Consider the following 7,495-nt stretch of genomic DNA (forward strand, 5'->3'; position numbering starts at 1 on the left):
TAAATAAAGTACATGGTTAGCTATATATTAAGTGTTATCCTTTAGTTGGCTATATTTATGTAAAATAGCAACGTTTGCTATATTTTAAGTATCATCATAGGAAACTTGCGCAATCTTCCAAATTCATTTGTTGTTTGTTTTGTTAAAGCTAGATTGGAAGAACGTGTTATATGGAAAACACTACAAGTATAATAATATTGAATGGTGCGTTTTTTTTTTAAGCTTAGGCATAAAAATCAATCTGAAATAGCTACCCGCACGACGAATTTTAACCCGTAGAGCCATCGGTGCTTAGCTTCACACGGTCAACCATCCATAAGACATTACAAGATTGATAATTAATTGTAATAGTTTCTTGACAACATTGAATTCGTGATTAATTAAATTATAAATTTTAAGTTGTTTGTTGCTGTATTTGTTTATTTACGTCACATTAGACCGGTACAATGAGTTATTGACGACGGTATGGGAAACTTCCCTGAGAATGCATCGAAGCCATCCCATAACAAATTTGATACTCTGTGGAGGGAATGGCTCCCCCGTTTTGGTAGCCCAATGACTTGAGCATGAAGTCGTACACTTTACAGTGGAACATTTTAATGAGAACCGATAACGCACACTCTCGGTCCCTTCGCAGCCTGATCAAAGTGGTCACTTCCCCCACAGAAACCACAGCCAATGATGCTTGACTTTGGTGTTATACTGGGAATTGTAGCATACGATCAGTCCACCGCGGGACTCTTCATACATTTCTTATGAGAATATTTTTTATTATTATTATTCAACCACAGAATGGTTTTCTTTTATAAATAGTTTTATTAATACTTGTTCATCATATACTTTTATTCCATGCTTGTCTTTCCTCTTTAAATATCCTTTACGTGCAAGATATCAATTTTTTTAATTAAAGTAATTTAAATTAAATTAACATTTTACATAATGTCAAAGCTATGCATATATATAGCTGTTGCCGAGAGGAAGAAAAAGAGCAGGGGAAGAAGACATTCTATAATAGAAATCATCCAGGTGACCCACAAATCGAAATGCTCTCCTGCAAAAATTTGGGAAAATCTTGCAAATAGTCCCGTAATAATGTTTTGTCTTTGAGAAAACCTGAGTAATTACAATTGGTTTGGTAAATATGTCAAGGTAAAAATATATTTCTCATAGTTATTAAAGGAAAAACTGTAAAATGTTAAAAAATTAATGCGTTACTTGAAGCCAAAAATAGATTAAAAGACAGGATGTGAATACTAAAGAGTGAGAAAGCGCTTAATGTAGAATAATAATATAATAATTTAAAAAGAAGAATTTAGATAAAGAAATAACAAAAGATTATTCGAAGTTTTTTTATGTTACACTCATATATATATATATATATATATATATACAGTGGCGTACGCAAGGGAGGGGTTTAGGGGTTTAAACACCCTTCTTGAGCTCAGACAAAATGGCAAAAATAAAAATTTTAGTAAAAATTATGCGAGCTATTATTTTTTAAGAATATATATTTTTATTGGCCTTATTCCTACTTTTTTTTCTCACGGTATTTCTCAGAATACTGAAAAAACATTTATTATAATAGGGTTGTACTTTTGAAACCAAATTCACGTGATACTGTTACGGACTGGTTCCTTTCTGTCCTGCCAGTATAGTTTTCGAGACTGACTATCATTCGCGAGATCTTGACGCGATGATTCTGGAATCCTAGACGTTCTGTCGTCTTTGAGACAATTCGAGTATTTTGGAGATGTGGTGAAAAATTATATAAAAGGGGGAACGGGGTACAGTGAAGTTAGCCGCTTGTATTTCGGAACTTGTCGCTAAATCTGTTTTGTTTTATCTTAACAAAAAGTTCATTCAATCGCCGAACCCGTCGTCGCCACTATTTCGACTAGTGAAGAAATCAGTAATAATACCATTCGAGATATTGTGCTCGTTGAAGTTATTCATTCCAGCTCGAAACTTTAAGATCGTATCATAGCGGATATTTCTGTGCCAATATATATATATATATATATATATATATATATATATATATATATATATATATATATATTTGCTGTTCTTGGATCTTTAGGATGTCAAAACGCAAGAATTTAACAATTTTTGATTATTTTGAGAAAAAATCACGACCTGAAATTAGTGAGGTGACAGAATCTAGTACCAATGTAAGTTTTTCAGTTGTACAGAAATGTGATACTTCCGTTGAAGAAAACGTTTCTAGCAAAACAAAATCTGATGAATGTGAAAGTGGCCCTCAAAGTGCTACTTTTCACCCATGTGACACTGGACTTTTTTCAGAAGATATTACATTATATTCTTAATCTTAAAATATCAAATCAAAATTTAACTAAACAATGTTGTCTAAATAAAAAGTCAAAATTGTCTAGCTGTGTAAATTAGGGAAATAATAGTGCTTTATTACAGATTCGAATTTCTTTTAGTAGTTTCAGAAAATTATGAACACCCCCCTTGGAAAAATTCTGCGTACGCCACTGTATATATATATATATATATATATATATATATATATATATATATATATATATATATATATATATATATATATATATATATATATATATATATATATATATATATATATACCCAAGTAGCGAAACGATATTATTTAGTATAAGAAAGATGCAATATAATACTGCCCTGCTAGAAAACGCTAGACTCTCGAATTCTTTCTTCTAATATTAGAGCTAATATTATGTAAGATTAAATAGTATTCGATCTAACAATCGAACTCTTAAAGTTATCATCTATTTCATTAATTATGGATTGGAGCTACTTTTTGGGGAGAGAGCACTTAATATTATGAATAAATAAAAATTTATTTATTGATGGAATTAAATTCATTTCTCGTATAAATTAGTAATTTTTTATTAAACTTTCTTAATTTCAGTAATAGTTACATATAACATTAAATTAGCATGGTAGGTAGTGTTTTTCCTTCAGTTAAAAATCAGCCAGAAAAATAACATAAAGCTCTTCAAAGCATGATGTGTTAGAGAGAATGATGTTATGAAAACAATTCGTCTTAATAATCTTGATAGCTTAATAGAAACATTTAAGTATTAATTGACTGATTCTATATCTATTAAAGTCAGTCAATATTATGAATTGTGTTCATTATTGACAATGAGTAGCTCGCGCGTAGTAGTTAGCCTCTCTGTTAAAACATAGTGTCTAACTATAATAAGTACTGTAGTTAGTTCATCATGATTTTTTTTTCTTAATTACTGCTGTGTGTAATTTCTTCTAGAACTTTGTTATAAATTTTCAGAAATTTGAAAAATAGTTTGTTGACAAGCATTATATATGCATTGATAAAACTTTATAAGATGCGATGTTGAAAATTTAATAGGTTTGCTTAAGCATCATGTAAACAGTTGAATATATTTAAAATTTGGTTACTTTTAATTTATCGATATGATAGCAAAAGCAATTTTCTTTAAACTCTCCCATTAAACACAATCTCTATCTTGTTGGGGATTTATTATTGTTGTATTAACATTGTTTTTATTACTTTAATTTAAAATTAATTAGTTGAAATTTGAGACAAGAAAAGTATATATTTTTATTTTTATTATATTTTAAATATTATAATTGTAAAATAATGATAATAGTAAAAATGTCTGATTAACTTAATATTTAAAATTCAGTCGAAGAACATTTATATTATAAGGTCCTGTATAGTCGTTGTGAAAACATGTTGTGTAAATGCATAATATATCTTATTCTATGGCTTATTTATTAATACCAAAAACTTTACTCCTGCATTTGCTCACTTTATTGTATTTTCTATTTCATAATTTGACAAAATTTATGTAAAATTAAATTTATGAGGATAAAAAATTGAAAATTATTGCTTCGATTAAGATTCGTAGCCTTAAACTTTAAGTCAATTTTTTAAAATTATTACTATTTCAATTTCTTTTATTTTTAAATTAAAATGCAAGTTCAAAATTATGAAAATGTACGTTAAAATGACATAGAAGTGCCCTCTAGTTAAATATTGCGTGATGCGACAGACATCAAAGCAATTCTGAGAAAAGTTAGGAGTTCTAAACATGTTTTTAAAAAATACTATTTTTCCTAAAGTTTATAATTACTTTTGTATATCATTATAAAATTCTAAATTTCTAAGTTTAAGCGCAAGTTATTTGATGCAGAATAATGTAAATATTAAATATTATTAAATGAAAAGTTTATATGGTTACATATTTATTTCCGAATAATTTGAAACAAATTATTAGCATATTATGAATTTTTGATTTGATATTAATAACTTTGTAGTATCGATAAGAAAAATTTCAAATGCCATTTTCCCTTCATATTTAATGAAATACATATTTGCATTTTTTATCAAAATTTTAGTCACTCAAATATTTTTTAATGAAATTATGAGCACGAAATATGATTTGGAGGAAGTGGATGGTATTATAATTTTATTTATTTTTTTCTGTATTTAATGCGTCTTGGAATAATATTATAAAGCTATTATTTAATGTTTTACTGCTTCACAATATAGAAAAATAAGTAAAATTATACCGTCGAAATATTCTACTACCATCCAAATCTTCCTCCTGCTTATTACAAAAAAAAAAAAAAACGATCGCTAGATAATAACAGAAAATATAAAATCTAATGTAACATCAAAACCGATACAAAATAATATTAAGGTAAATTTAACATAATATTTTGTATAATCTAACGTTATATAATCTAGAAAAAACAGCGACCTTTTATATCTTTCTAATATTCGAAAATTATGTAAAATAAATTTTCAAAAATTTAAAAAAAAATCACTTTTTGATAGTTTATCTTTTTAAGATAATTTTACCAAAATGTTGAATTGATTTTCGTAATAATGTAAAAATTGCAGCAAGTAGTTAAAAAAAAAACTTTTTTTATTAAAATGTTGCAATTTTTTCCTTAAAAAAATTGGTGAGTTATAAATGAGATTGTTACACAATAAATGAATACGATTGTTACAAAATAAATAAATATGATAGCTATAATTACTACATTGTATTTAATATATGTAAGAATTACTATAATTTGTATACGTATTTCTCCTCCACTGTACAATTTTCCGTAAGAGATTTGAACGAACGGAAGCTTTTTCAATATAATCGTTTTTTAAAATTATTATAAAGTTATTGATAACTTTAGATGCATAATTAAGAAGCATATTTTCATTTACTTTCGTTATTTTCCTGTTCACTTTACGAATCTTGCAAATTCAAATTTACAAATGCGAAATAACAAGACAAAAATATATATTTTGACCTTATATAATTACTCTTATATAAAATATCTTTACTTTCCATAAAACCAAAATGAACTAAATAATTTTTTTTTTTTAGATTATGTGATATTTTAGGAATGAAATTTCCATTTAAAAATTTTCAAAATCTCTATTCTAAATTTTTTGTTAGAAAATGTATTGCAAAAAATGGTTGAATAGGAAAAACCTTTCAGTTATTTCTTAATCTGTTGTTTGACATTGGACCTTTTAAAAATATCTATTTTTCATAAAGTGGTAAATTACAAATTTTAGGGAGAAAGAAAAACTTAAGCATAGTTTTTTCTCTGAGTTGAGATTCTTTATTAAATAAGTTATTCAAACGCTATTTATTTTTATTCATTTGTTATTATTAAATTAGTGTTTTCATTTGTTATTATTAAATTAGTGTTATTTGGCTTTAATCAAGTAATCTTTCAGATTATCCTAATGAATGCGATTAATTCTACTTTTAACGAATTTATGCGAGTTGTGAAAAAAAGAAATTCTTTCAAATTACTTTTGTATAATTCATTTGCACACACAATGGTAGATTATAATACAAAAAGAAAGCAAATGAGAGTATTTTGAAATAGAAAATATCTTTAATTAGAACTATTAAAACTATTTCCAACACTACTATGACGAATTTGTAGAATAGGAAATTACAAATGACCCTTATTGCAAGATCGAATGCAATAAAATTGTATAAATAACAATTCTAACATGAAATATTTAAATAAAATGCGATAACCTTGTCTTTTGAGTTGGGGTCAATACAAGAGGGTAATAAAATGAACGGGTTTTTGAGTTATTATAAAGCTGCTGATAAATTTAGATGCATTATTAGGAAACTTATTTTTAAATTTATTTTCTTTCTTTTTCTGTTGATCTTTTAAAAATGCAAAAATTTTTCTTTTTATTTAAAACTGCATTATATGGGCGAATCTCAGGAATCATTGACCTATATGTCCTTAAACTTTTCTTATGTAACATAATAAGCGAAAATTAATTCGAATAAAATTACAGGAATAACTATGCATTACTAACTTTAAGATACGTACAGTTTTGATTCTGAGCTTTCATTTCTTACTTCAATCCTACATATGACAACTTTTCATGAGTGGCGCTTAGAGTGTTTAATATACTTTTTCTATATGTATTCTGTGGACTGATCGTTAAGACACGGTTCCCAGCAGATCACCGAAGTCAAGCATCACTGGCTACGGTCAGTGTGCGGGTGGGTGACCACTTGGATCAGTCTGCGTAGGGACCGAGGTTGTGCTGTATTGGTCCTCGTTAAACTGTTCTACCGTAAAGTGGTCGACTTCCTCGTGCAGGTCGTCGGACTACCGAAGCGGGAGTGCCATCCCCTCTGCAAAGGATCAAAATTGTGATGACATGTCTTCGGATTATCCTCAGGGATGTTTCCCAGACCGTCGCCAATAGCCCATTGTGCAGCTCTAGTGTGACGTAAATGAACAACATGAACAACACACACATCAATATGTATTCTGTTTAAAAAAAAACTGACAATCACTAAGAACATAATTTAGTAGCTCGGCTGTACTATCACATTTTCTTGAATGATATTTTTCGTGAATATTGACGTTTGCAAACACTTAAAGTTTGTCGCCAAATTTTGGCACGTCGAATCGTAACTATCGAAAATTGAAAAAGAAATTTATACTATCCAATTCTGCGCGTTTCATGTTAGTGTTATTCCAAAAGCTTATTTAAAGTAGAACAAACTTGTATCATTATTATAGATAAATATTTTTATTTGCAGTAATTATAAATTAATCGAACTTATCACAAACTGTCATTCGGTGAAGAACAGTAACGATGTCAAGACCGTAACCAGACGCAGATCTAAAAAGTAAATGTTAAAAGCAATCAAGATTTTGATCACACGTTTGTCATTGCGTAATTTATTTTCTGTGTTGTGTGCATCGCATTGCGTTACATCTGAGTAAAGTTTTCGATCGATTCCCTAGGTTGTCCAGACCGTAACCCTGTCAAACCGTAACCTCTGGATTAATTAATCAAATTTAACATATCAGAACTTGGTTTTTTCCCTATGTTTTACTAATTGAAGATATTTTTTGACTGAAAATATTTAAAGTAAGCCTTTTTATACATTTTATAACAATTTAACTTAATATTAAAATTTTTCAATTCATTTATGATACTAAT

The sequence above is a fragment of the Parasteatoda tepidariorum genome, chromosome 11 (assembly GCF_982258835.1).
Source record: "Parasteatoda tepidariorum strain Cologne lab strain chromosome 11, Ptep-v5.0, whole genome shotgun sequence".
Classification (NCBI taxonomy): Eukaryota; Metazoa; Arthropoda; class Arachnida; order Araneae; family Theridiidae; genus Parasteatoda; species Parasteatoda tepidariorum.